The 13,260-nt window shown below is 47.7% G+C and overlaps 1 long non-coding RNA gene across 1 annotated transcript in view; it reads left to right on the top strand.

Moving 5' to 3' along the window:
• Window positions 1-9,833: 9,833 nt before the first annotated feature.
• The window catches only part of LOC150059507 (uncharacterized), a 50,015-nt gene continuing 46,588 nt past the window's right edge, over window positions 9,834-13,260 (top strand). The window contains exon 1 of the long non-coding RNA XR_016536384.1: window positions 9,834-10,021. This is a non-coding gene — a long non-coding RNA (uncharacterized LOC150059507). The remainder of the gene's footprint in view (window positions 10,022-13,260) is intronic.

Raw genomic sequence — 13,260 nt, 5'->3', positions numbered from 1 at the left:
ACTGTGAATTTATTTCCCTACTGGTCAGATGGAGAGTGAACAATTTTGTTCTTGAGTTTAGCTCACCTCTGTACCACTCTCACGCTCCTCTCCATACTTAAGTCTTGTTCCTCATGATTCTTCCTTCTCTGGGCCCACAGCTACCTGCTGCATAATAACTGGGCAATGTCACAGGCCATGATATCACTTCAGCCATGTCCCCACCCCGTGAGTACATAGTTCAGATTTCCTCTTTATTCCCTATCCTTCTCCTAGGCAATGAGCACACACTTTCTACCTGACCTGTATCTCTCACTTTACACCTTCTTCATCCTCCTCTTAGAATGACACCATTGTCAGGGCCACCTGAGCATGCCCACTAGCTGTGTTTGCACAGTGACAATATGGGCTCCGAGTCAACCCTCCTCACCTATCATACATGGACACAGGGACTTCTCGTGTTCAGGGCTGGCATCCTAACATTGCGAAGCTGTCCCCACGCTCAGTTTCTACAGATGGCACTTCTCAGAAGTTGGTAATAGATTCTTTAAAAGATTTAATAGGAACAAAGTTGGCACTTACCAAATGTATGCGTTTGCCTGCCAACTTGGATTACGTTAAATGAATGTTGATGCATGCCAGATTGATTAGCGAAGCATCTTTCTCCACAGTGCCTGCTGGGACTCAGGACATGTGTGTAAATCATTCCGATGACAACTTCCTGGACTGGGTGCTTGGCATTCACGTACCACAAATCAATGCACCTAGTCACAGATGGCAGAGTCAGGACGCTGAGGAATTGGGGATGCAGGCACAGAATGACTTTGAAACACCAAAAAAGGCCACCAGGCTGTAGTTTCCCCTGTATCTTCTTAAATTTCCCTTTAAAACTTGCCAGTGCATGCTGGGAATTTAAAAACAGAGGACCCAAATTGACATCTCAGCTCCCTTATTAGATTTTAAGCTTTATGGATCTGTGACATGAATACAGCCATCTGATTGGCAAAGGTGTGTCCTCAGGGACCAGGCAGTTTACAAGCTGAACAACCTTCACCAAAATACATCTATCCTGGTGAAATAAATGGATACAGACTGCAAATTAATTTCTTGGTCCATTGTAGGAGGGACTGTCCAAGACGTGGTTTAATATTTCCTGTTTACATGATAGACTTGGCAGGCTTGGCGGTTGTCATAATTGTATTTTGAGTCCAAAAGTCATTCCATAGTATCTGTTTCCATGTGAATTGTGGCTTAATGTCTGGGGCCAAAGTTAGCTTGCCAACCTTTTAAGTGTTATGCGGTTGCCATGGATATTAGCTGACCCTGGGGTGACAGTGTACGGCCTGTGCAGGTTACCACTGTGGTGTCTTCTAGATGGAAGTGTATCTTCACTACCTTAAGTAGGAATAGTTATTGAGTTGTGTGGCTGTGTATGTGTGTATGTGTGTGTCTTCATAGACTATTACTCTGCAAGCAAAGGGCTGAGCTGGAGAGATTGCAGGAAAACATCAGTGCTCTCCACAGAAGTCACTAGTTCAGTATTTCTTGGAGATTTAAATTTTTTCCTTCCTTCCTTCCTTCCTTCCCTCCCTTTCCTTTCCTTTCCTTCTTTCCCTCCATCCCTCCCTCCCTCCCTGCCTCTTTCTCTCTCTTCCTGCCTCCCTCCTTTTCTCTCTCTTCCTTCCTTTCTCTCTCTTCCTCCCTCCCTCTCTGTTTCCATCTCTTCCTGCTTCCCTCCTTCTCTCTCTTTTCCTTCCTTCCTTCCTTCCTTCCTTCCTTCCTTCCTTCCTTCCTTCCTTCCTTCTTTTCTTTTCTTTTTTTCAATAATGGTGTTTTAACCTAAAGGGTCATACTTGCTAACAGGTCCTCTACCCCTTAAGCCATGCCTGGACTTGAACTCAGAGCCTGGTCATTGCCCTTTAGCTTTTTTGCTCAAGGCTGTCACTCTCCCACTTGGGCCACAGCTTTGTTTCAGCTTTCTTGGTAATTAATTGGAGATAAGAGCCTCATGGGCTTTCCTGCCTGGGCTGGCTTTGAACTGTGATCCTCAAGTCTACACCTCCTGAGTAGCTAGGATTACAGACATGAGCCACTGTGCCTGGCCTCCAATCTTTTTTTTTTTAATTGTGGGGTTATGTTACATTCATCGGGTAGTAGGTGCATTACTCCTCACACATTGATACCCTTCTCATGTTTTGGTCCCCATTTCCCACTCCTCCACCTCCTTCCAATCATTTTTACTTGATCATTTTTGTTTGTTTGATTTACCTTTCAGCGAGGGTCTCATGCTTTTGCCAGGGCTACTCTTGGACCAAGATCCTTCTATCTCTACCTCCCGAGTAGCTGAGATTATAGGCATGCACCACCACGCTCAGTCCAAACATTTTATCTTTTTATTTTATTATTATGTTTTCAAATTGTATTTTTATTGTTGTGGTTGTACAGAGGAGTTACCATTCAACAAAAGATCTTTGATTTTTTTTTTTTTTACAAGAGACCTGCAGGGAAAGAAAGGAGGGTGGGAGAAGAGATTGGGAGACTGCTTTCTTTCTGTTTCCCACCCAGTTTTCTAGCTGCCTGACTGAGTAAAGTTTAGCTCAGGACACAGTCTTTCCAGCCTCCACCTTCCACTGTGGCTCTTGGCAAGGGTGGCTGGGACCACTATGGATGGCACAAGGACAGGCATGTACGTGATGGCCTTTTTATTTCTCCTGGACTTTCACTGAGACCCGAGAAGGAATACCCATACTGGATGCCAAGCCAAGCATTTCCACAGCCTGAGTCACATAGACAGACCTTTGCTTTGTGAATATAAAGCAGGCAAAGGAAGCAGCAGAATGCCAGTCCCGCACAGTGCCCTGATTATCACCAATGAGTGTGGAACTCAGAGCCACTCTCACGTGGCTCTTCTGTGGACCTGTTTTGTATGGCCAGAATGCAAACTTTAGGCAAGCTGGCTAGTGTTGGTCTTTGCTGACTGTTTTCATTGAAGCCTGCTTTGAAGTACCTTGGTACAAACTTATAAGCCATTTGGAAAGTATGTGTTCCTTGTTGGACTTTAATTAAAACACACTGAGCCTTAGAGAAACCTGTGGTTTAGAGTGATGGAAAATTAAGGATGCAGAAATGTAGACAGATCCCACAGCAGATTTCCTGTAAGCACTGGATTTCCTGCCTTCCATTTCTGCAGCTGATTTGTTCACTCTAAACATAGGGGTGACTACTTTCTAAAGACTGATAACATTTGTAATTTCAAAGTTTTTAATATTAACTGATATAGAAGCATCATCCACTTCCTAATCCTTTATGTTGGATTCCATTACCAACATAGACTCACTGTCTACCTATTATGTGCAAGGTAAGGGTGTGTGCTGTCTGTGTTCCCTGAGGGATTTTTGTGGCACCACTGGTCTCCCAGATCATATTCAGCTTGTTCTTTTTTGGACAGTCTTAAACTCAGGGTCTGAGCACTGTCCTTGAGCTTTCTCAAGGCTAGCACTCTACCCTTGAGCCACAGAACCACCTCTGGCTTTTTTGTGTGTGTGTGTGTGAGTATGTGGTACTAAGGAATCAAATGCAGGGCTTCACACATGCACTCTACCTCTAGGCCACACTCCCAGCCCATTTAGTTTGTTTTTGAAGCATGAACTTGAAGTTGACAAGGTGAAACTAGTTAAGGAAAAGATATAATCCTGAATATAGCAGTGTCACATACATGCAGTTTATTTTTGGCTTTATTTTAAAAAGTTTAAACTGATATATAAAAATAATACATATTAATAGAAAACGGTTATGCTTTTTATTTTGTTTTGTTTTTGTCAGTCCTAGGGCTTGAACTCAGAGCCTGAGCACTGTCCTTGGGCTTTCTCAAGGCCGTAGTGCACTTGAGTGACAGCACCACTTCTGGCTTTTTTTCTATGTGTGTGGTACCAAGGAATCAAACCTGGGTCTTTGTGTATGCCAGGCAAACACTGTTACCACTAGGCCAAACTCCTGGCCCCATGTTATGCTTTGATATATGTGCATATTACATCATGCTGAAAACAGGTTGTTTCCCCAAATACTGATTTTCTTTCTCCTCACCCCCTCCCTTTCTCTCTCCTTCCCTTCCTCTTCCTCTTCTGTTTCTTTTTCTTCTTTCCTTCTTTCTTTCTCTTTCTTTTGTGCTACTACTGGAGCTTGGACTCAGGGTCTTGCCCTTTTGCTTGGTTAGTTGGAGATTTAAGTTTCATGGATTTTCTTTCCTGGGCTGGCTTTGAACTATGATTCCTGATCTCAGCCTCCTGAGTAGTCAAGATGACAGGCACTTAGCTGCATTCAGCTGTTTATGATCCCCACTATATATATATTACACACACACACACACACACAGCACTGGTAGCTCACATCTGCAATCCTAGCTACTCAGAAGGCTGAAATCTGAGGATTGTAGTTCAAAGCCAGCCCAGGTAGGAAAGTCTGAGAGACTCATCTCAAATTAACTTAAAAAAAAAAAAGCTGGAAGTGGAGCTGTGTGGCTCAGGGGTAGGGTGGTAGCCTTGAGCTGAAGAGCTCAGGGACAGCACCCAGGCCAGAGTTCAAAAAAAAAAAAAAAAAAAAGAAAAAAGAAAGTCTGCAAAGGGAGTTTAAGGCTGAGCTGAACCCCATCTGTGACTAGGGAGAGGGAAGCTCTTCCGTTCACAGGGATAGCCAGAAACATAGCTTACAGCTTAGTAGAAGTGTGATGTGACTGTCACTTTGTGAGTTAAGTCATTGGGGCAGTAAGAAGAAATACCCCTCTGTGAACAGGATGCATTCTCCTACTGCCCCAATCTGGAATCCGGTACAAGCAGCGTAAGAGCCTAGTTCTCATTAACTCCACACTTTACTTCTTGCTGCGGATCCCAGCCTTCCAGCACATTCCCTGAGCAACAGAAATCCTGACTGCTCTCTTCTGCATTTTTTCTATGTGGTCAGTGGCTAATTTCATATAATTAAGGAAGCTTTTCACAGAGAGTCTAAATAGACTGCTGGTGCAAGTATAAAAACAGATGTGTAGGAGAGACGCTGGTATTTAGGGAGCAGTTGTATTTGAGTTTGATGAATGTTTCCTACTTTGACAGAGAAAGTTGGGAACTCCAGGACATAGCCTTGTGCTGTGTGATTTTTTTAAAAGCCAGTTAAAAATTTATCTTTGTTAAATCCCTTGAGAATTCTAAAAAAAAATTATACTTCTAATTTTGTAAATTTTGATATTTAAACACAGGGGAGGTTAACATTTTTTAAGATGTATTTTTCTGGTCATTATTAGTTCATGCCTGTAATCCTAGGTATTCCTGAGGCTGAGATCTAAAGATCGAGGTTCAAAGCTAGCTGGCTTAAGAGTCACCTGGGCAGGGCTGGGAGTTTGGCCTAGTGGTAGAGTGCTTGCCTAGCATGCACGAAGACCAGGGTTCAATTCCTTGGTACCACATACATAGAAAAAAGCTGGAAGTGGCGCTAAGGCTCAAGTGGTAGAGCTCTAGCCTTGAGAAAGTCCAAGGACAGTGCTCAGGCCCTGAACTCAAGCCCAGGACTGGCAAAAAAAAAAAAAAAAGAGTCACCTGGGCATAAGTCTCACCCTGTCTTCTTTGCAGATGCCTGGAGATGAGGTAGGGTATTGGTTCTGGTCAGAAAAGAATAGCCTTGTAAGAATAGCCAAGGTTTTTTGGTTTGGGGTCTTGAGCAATTCTTGGAATCAAATACCGAACTTTAGTCATATTATAGCAGTACCAGGAAACCTTTTGTGTTTTTATATTTCTTTAAAGATATGCAAATTAGACTCCGTGGAAAGGAAAGCTAGTAAAAATAATAAGTAAAAGCTAGTGAGAATAAGAACAGGTAATTCTTAAAACTGGTGTCTATAATCCTAGCTATTTAGGAGGCTGAGATCTGAGGATTGAGTGTTCAAAACCAGTCTTATCTCCAATTACCAGGAAGAAATCCAGCTGTGACTCAAGTGGTAGAATATCAGCCTTATATGAGAAATCTAAGGGACAGCACCTAGCCCTCAGTTCAAGCCCCAGTATTGGCACATAAATGCCTGTATGTGTACACACACACACACACACACACACACACACACACACACACCACGAAAAGAGGATCTCTGCCCATGCATACATACATGCATAATGCATGTAGCTTTATCCTCAACCACACACATGAAAATGAATATGAATACTGGATCAAATTTAGAGCTGAAATTAGCTTTCTGGAATTCCAATCGAGTCTACCTCCTTCTTTCTTTCAGGTCCTTGACATGTGCCATGAAGTGAATCACACAAACTCCCAGCCAGCAGAAAGACCCATTTGTATTTGGCCAAGGAGTCTGCAGAGAGGAGAGATTTGGACTTCCTTGGAAAGATGGTCCTCTAGATACCTCAACTTCTCCAAAACTAGCCTGACCCAGTGGCAGAGCTTCCTGTGCTGTGTGGTTAGCTGGGCTGGAGTCAGAGCTGTCTGCCTGTTTCCTGGAGCTGGGCACTGGGGGGCGGGGTGGGGGGGGACTGCTGCTGTGTTAACCTGTTTATGTTCTGGTGCACTGAATCACAGAATGGGCCTAGACCTTTTGCTGGTTCCCAGTGTCTGTAGACAGGCTGGGAATGTGCACTTGAGCTGCTAGGATTTAGTCTGCGGTTGCCATCCTGTGGATATGTGCAGGATGGCTCTTCCGTAGCTGGTGGAACTCAAGCCCAGGAAGCATTTACATGGCAGGAAGACCTTGTGGATGCTGGGGAAAAAATGGAGAGTGGAAAAATGCTACCATTCAAAACAATCTTCTATACCTGCAGCACAAGGATGTGAAAGTATCTTTTTGATGTAGAATTCAGGGGAAGGACAACTTGTTCTACTCCCAGAGTCTATTTGGGCCCTTTAAGTAACTGACTTTATCTTTGGGCTGGTTGCTAAGCTTTGTCAATAGATGTTGCAGGGAGACAGTTGTTTTCAGTGGTGGCTGCCACCTTTCCAAGCAGGTTTCTGCTGAATGGGCAGCTTCTCCAGAGCTTCCAGAGGCCTTAGCCTCTCCCAGATCCCTGCTGTCCCTGTGCTTTGGGGATGAGACACCTCCTGTGTACAGCTTTCCCACACCCTACAGGAGTGGGTAAATTTCAACAGGTCCAACTGACATGACACCACACTGACATCTCTGCTACTTAGTGACCCTCAGCTGCTCCCTCTCTAATAGGGTCTGGATCTCAGCCCCAGGGGAAAGGAAAGGCTCACCAGCCCTAGGGGTTGGTGGCTATAGCTTAAAACCTCCCATCTGCTCCTCCTGTTTTTCTCTGGATTTCTGTCTGCCTCTTACTAGCCAACCCCTTATTATTTCAAATGCCATTACAGTGATTCTTTTTTCTTTACATACTTTTAAGTTGGAGACTACACTCCAGGGACTGCAAAATATGAAGGCTTTCTTGGTTTGTTTTGTTCTCTTTTGTTTTGTTTTCCTTTGTGATACTTGATATTGAACCCAAGGACCTCATGCTAGCAAATGATTTTTTTATATTAAAGGTTCACTGAATGCATTGCTGTGTGGTTTCTCTTTTGGCTGGACCCAGACTGATACATGAGGGATATGGGATCTGGTAATGTGCTCTCACAGGAAGGTTTCTCTACAAAACTCAAGGAGTTGAAGCCATTGGAGCCCTATATATTTTCTATGTTGTACAACACATATTTCTTCTAGAATAGAGGGGACGAATAAGCTCGCTAACATGGTGTGGAAAATGCCATTCAGTTAGCAAGGCAAAAGTCATGCCACCAGCATGGCCAGTGTGTGACAGAAGTGGTCCCATGGTTGATGGGTGGTGATGCTGCAGGGAGCTTAGGAAGGGGGAGTGGAGCAGAAGGGCCTTTCCCAGGCAGAGCCAGGTATAAAAGGTTTCAGAAGTAGGCCCACTGTGGGAAGGGCCTTGGTATGACTTGTTCAGAGAACCAGTAGCTGTTGGAGACCCACTAGAGGAAAGGTGTCCCCCTGTTCTTGTCTCTGTGCCTCCCCCTTCTCCCTTTCTCTTTCTCTCTCTGCCTGGCTTGAACTCAGGGCCTGGGCACTGTCCCTGAGCCTCTTTGTGCTCAAGCCTAGCATTCTACCACTTGAACCACAGCACCACATCTGGTTTTTGAGTGGTTAATTGGAGATAAGAGTCTCATAGGGACTTTTCTGCCCTGGCTGGTGGATCCTCAGATCTCATCCTCCTGAGTAGTTAGGATTACAAGCATGACCCACCAGTGCGTAGCTGTTGCTGCTGCTTCTCTCTCCCCCCCTTTTTTTTTTTGCCAGTCCTGAGGATGAACCCAGGGTCTGAGCACTGTCCTTTCGCTTTCTCAAGGCTAGAACTCTACCACTTGAGCCTCACCACCTCTTCTGGCCTTTTCTGTGTATGTGGTACAGAGGAATCAAACCCAGAGTTTCTTTGTGCATTACTAGGCAAGCACTCTACACTAGGCCACACTTACAGCCCTTTATTTTTTTTGGGGGGGGGGGATTGGTTGTGGAGCTTGAACTCTGGGCCTGGACACTGTCCCTGAGTTCTTCAGCTCACGGCTACCATCCTACCCCACAGGCCTTTTTGTTTAAATGGTACTGGAGACAGCTCAGAGCCTGGATGCTTGTCCCTTAGCTTTTGCTGTTGTTATTTGCTTTTTTTTTGCTTCAGGCTGGTGCTCTACCACTGAGACACAACTCCATGTCCAGCTTCTCTCCCCCAACCCCCCCTTAAGATTCTCATGGATTTCCTGCCTGTGCTGGCTTGGAAGCACCCTCTTCAGATCTCAGGCTCCTGAGTATCTAGGATTGCAGCCAGGAGCCCGGCTTTCCCTTGTCTTTTGGGTTGCGGGCAGCTCTGGGTGTGTGAGGACAATCCTAGCACAGCTGTGTGGGTCTCCAGCTCCAGCTATCCGGCAGCCTAAGTGGCAAAAGACCTTCCTTGAGCTCTGTAAATTCAGCCCTGGAGCTCCCGCCGGGTCCTGCATCCCAGCCCAGGCTGCTCCCTCCAAAGGGTAAATTTACACAAGTCAACCATGGCCCAGACGTCTGCGTCCCGGTCTCCATTCGGGGTCAGATCTGCGCAAGGTGAGGTCGTCTGCCTGGTTCCTTGACGCTTCCACATTTCCCCCCTAGGAAACCTTCCTTCCACACCGAGGTCCCGTCTGGGAGCCTGCGTCCTGGAGCTTCTGAGTTACCGCTTGGACTGTGGACGGCCCCGAGCTCGGCCCTGTCCGGGGCTGCGCCCTGGGCGCTGGAGGGGACGGGCAGAGGCAGCCTGGCAGCTCTCGCCCACCCCGCTCCACCTCCCCGGCGGAGCTTTGTCCGCAGGGCCCTCGGCTCTCGGTCCCCACCTCACTGCCCCCGGCCTGGCGCCTGGCTCAAGGCGCACGTGGTGCTGGGGTGGAGAGGAGGCCGCCGCCTTCCTGCCACGCAACGCCGGCTTTCTGGGGCTTCTGTGCTCGGTGGGGCCCGAGGGAACGCGGTCTTTATAGCGGGGTCTTCAGGGAAGGGTCGGGATCGTACTTGGGATCCGCAGCCGCGGTCCCGGGCGGCGGCGCGGACGAGGACTGGAGTTGCCGAGCTGGGATGGTTCGGAGCGGGAGGGGACACTCGAGGTGGCGGCGCTGGGGCTGGGAGACGGACGCGGGGGCGTGGCCCGGCGGGATGGGGGCGTGGCTTTAGGTTGATCGGGGGCGTGGCCAGGGGATGGGGCGTGACTTAGGGCGGCCGGGGGTGTGGCCCGGCGGGATGGGGGCGTGACTTAGCGCGGCAGGGGGCGTGGCCTGGCGGGGCGGGGCGCGCTGGCCCAGCGGCTGAGGAGAAAGGTGCGGCCGCCTTTCTGGTCTCCCGGCGCTGTGCGCTGGGCGGGAGCCGCCTCGGCCGCCTCAGACGCACGGCGCGCGCCCTAGCGGAGAACAAAGTGACCCCCGAAACTTCTTCCAACTCCTCCTGGCGACCCCACGGGGCCTCACGCCGAGGGTGCGGATAGCGGGGCGCGACCCTCCCGCACCGTGCCCGGCGCCCGCCGGACCCGAGGTAAGGGGCGCTGTGGGGAGGGGACGCGGACGACAGCGAGGACGGCGCCGCGGGGCCCCTGGAGTTCCTGGGTCCCCGAGTGTGGGACAGCGCCCCGGTCCTGTGCGGTCTGCCTTCCTCGCTCCGGGCTGGCTTTGGGGGCGAGCGGAGGGGCGCAGCCGCGGGCGCGGCACCCCGACTGGCAGTCCGGCGCGGACGCCCGGGGACCCGTCCCACTCCAGCCCCATGTAGGGTGGGTCCGGCGGCACGTCCGCGCCCCGGGTGCCCCCAGCTCCCCGCGCTCCCCCAGGTCCCAGCTCGGCCCCTCCCCTCGTGTCGCGACCACCCCGCCCTGCGCTGCTCCTTGGTGGGGGGGGTCCGAGGTGCCAGGTTTCTGCGAAAGCCGACCCGTCGTGTCCCTGGTGGCTCAGAGCTTCCCCAAAAACAGTCCAGAAAAGAAAGGAGCTCATTCTTCCCACCGCCGAATTGCGGGCGGCCACCTCGGGCCCCGCGAGCCCATCGCCCCGAGTTTTCATCCAGAAACTCAATCCCCACGCGCCCGTGGCTCCGCTCACGTGAAGAAGAAAAGAAAGGAGAAGAAAAGTAGAGTCGCTTTACGGTGGGCGCTGGAGAGACTGCTTGATCCTCAAGGGAGTTCCACTCGGAGTTTAGTTTCTTCTTCCTTCTTTTCTTTTCTTTTTTCTGTGTTCTGCAGGGACAACAGGAGGGGCCTCTTGGGGGGCATTGCCAGGCTGCCCAGGTCGGCAAGACTTTTATCCGTGGTGCAGGGGGAGGGCCTGCCTTCTCTTCTAGGGGTCCCCCGCTCTCCCCCCCCCCCACGACATTCTACCTTCTCTTCTCCAAATGCTGCTGCTATGCTTGTTTTTAACAGATAACACCTGGCTGGCTCCAGTCTCTCTCTCTTTTTTTTAGAAGAATCAAATCAAATTGTCTGTGAACGCTTTTGAAATGTCTTGAGGTTTCTTACAGATCTTGTGTTCTAAGGAATTTCAGCCCGCAGATCTGGGGGCTAGTCTTATACTTGGGCATAACTAGTCTATATAGGTATACTGACACATATTTCCTGAATATTCAAATCAATCTGTCTGTGAAAGCTTTTGAAATGTCTTGAGATTTCTTACAGATGTAGATCGTGTGTTATTCCAGCCCCCAGGTCTGGATACTACAAAGTGTCAATTGCTAGTCTTATACTTGGCCATAACTAGTATATACAGGTATACTTACACATATTTCCTGATATTCTTTAAGATTTTTATGTTCCTCCCTGTGTTTTCAATATTAATGAAGTTTAGAAAGTAAATTTCCATTTTACTGGATTTCCCCTGCTCAGTTTATAGGAAGATAAAACTCATTGCCTTAGACCTTCTGTCTGGTGAATATAATGTAACCCTTCTATTAATCACAATAAAAAATTATTTATAAAAAAAACTCATTGCCTTAGGCTATGAAAGACTTTTGTGCTTGAGAGGTTAAAAATGTGGCAAACAGGGCTGGGAGTTGGGCCTCATAGTAGAGTGCTTGCCTAGCATGCTCAAAGACCTGGGTTCGATTCCTTGGTACCACATATATAGAAAAAAACCCGAAAGTAGTGTTGTGGCTCAAGTGGTAGAGCACTAGCCTTGTGGAAAAAGCCCAAGGACAGTGCTCAGTCCCTGAGTTCAAGCCTCAGGACTGACAAAAAAAAATTGTGGCAAGCCTGGCAGTGATGGCTAGTGCCTGTAATACTTGCTACTCAGGAGGCTGAGATCTGAGGTTTGAGGTTCAAACTCAACTTGAGCAAAAAAGTGTGGCCTCGTGTTAGAGTGCTTACGTAGCACTCATGAAGCCCTGGGTTCCATTCCTTGGCACCACGCACAAAAAAAATGCCAGAACTGGTGCTGTACACATACACATTCTGTCTGTCTGTCTGTCTCTGTCTGTCTCTCTCTCTCTCTTTCAATCGCTCTCTCTCTCATATATATATATATATATAATATATTGTATAAAATATGGTAAGGTCTTACAGAAGAGTTTGATACTTCTTGTACAAAAAGAAAAAAAAAAACCCAATGATCTCAGAGTTAAGATGTCAACATTTTAACATCTCCTATGAGGAACTATTTATCACCATGGCCACTGGGTGCCTTTTCAGTCTCCTATACTGACTTTTTCCAGATCACTGAACCCCCTCTCCCTCCACATGGCTGCCCCAGAAACATCTACCTGCTTGGTGGTTGTCAGAATCCAGGCTGTTGTCTAGCACGAATGACCACTGGTTACTTACTCAGCTATCTTATGCCAGCCTTTTCTAGGAAGCTTCACTTCCTCTTTACCTGTTGACAAAGTTCCTCCCTAAGTTACCATTGCCTGTACTCCAACACATATTCTTTATGTCTACTTCTGGTCATGCCACATTGTACAGCTGTGTGGGTTGTTCATTGCCCATGGTTATCCCAACAAGGCAACAAGGTTAAAACCAGTTCACATTCAACTCACCAGTCTCCAGTACCTTCCTCTCCACTGGAAGAGAGTATAATTCACTCAGAGGTACAGGTTAGGTCCACAGTGGCTCAGATTAGGTCTGTTCCTACCGGTACATTCAGCTTATATCACCATAAATAATGCAGAAGGTCCAGGCACCAGTGCCTGAAATCCTACCTACTGGGGAGGCTGAGGTCTGAGCATCACTGTTCAAAGAGTCTGTACGGAAAGTCTGTGAGTGAAACTCTTATCTCCAATTAAGTATCAAAAGAGCTGGAAGTAGAGCTGTTACTCAGATAGTAGAGTGCCATCCTTGAGAGGTAAAGAGCATTTTGGTCCTGAGTTTAAGTTCAAGTACTGGCAAAAAAAAAAAAAAGAAAGAAAAAATATTATTTCTATGGAGATGGGCCTGGCTCTTATGTCTCCATGTTCAAAAAAATGCTTAAATATGTGCTCCTGTCATTGGAAGAGTGGGGTGAATGAGTTCATGACTGGGCCACAGGGATTTGTGTCCACATGTGATTGACAGTCCTCCTCTGCTGTGACATTCCTCCTTTGCTGCCACAGTCCTCCTCTCCTCCTCTGCCACTGGTCTTTCATGGCTAATTGTAATTGCTGAAAAAGATAAGAAGACAAGAAACTTGAAAGGCCATAAATGCCTGTTCACTTAAGTATGTGCTGTTAATTTGGATGACAGTGCCACTTCATAGAGAAGAATTTAAGACATCCCAAAGTGGCAGGTCATAGAATTAAATTGAGACAGTGAGAGGTAAGAGGAG

The sequence above is a fragment of the Megascapheus bottae genome, chromosome 8, assembly GCF_031878675.1.
Source record: "Megascapheus bottae isolate mThoBot1 chromosome 8, mThoBot2.hap1, whole genome shotgun sequence".
Classification (NCBI taxonomy): domain Eukaryota; kingdom Metazoa; phylum Chordata; class Mammalia; order Rodentia; family Geomyidae; genus Megascapheus; species Megascapheus bottae.
The sequence above is the reverse complement of the archived record's forward strand: the minus strand, read 5'-3'. Positions and strand labels throughout refer to the sequence as shown.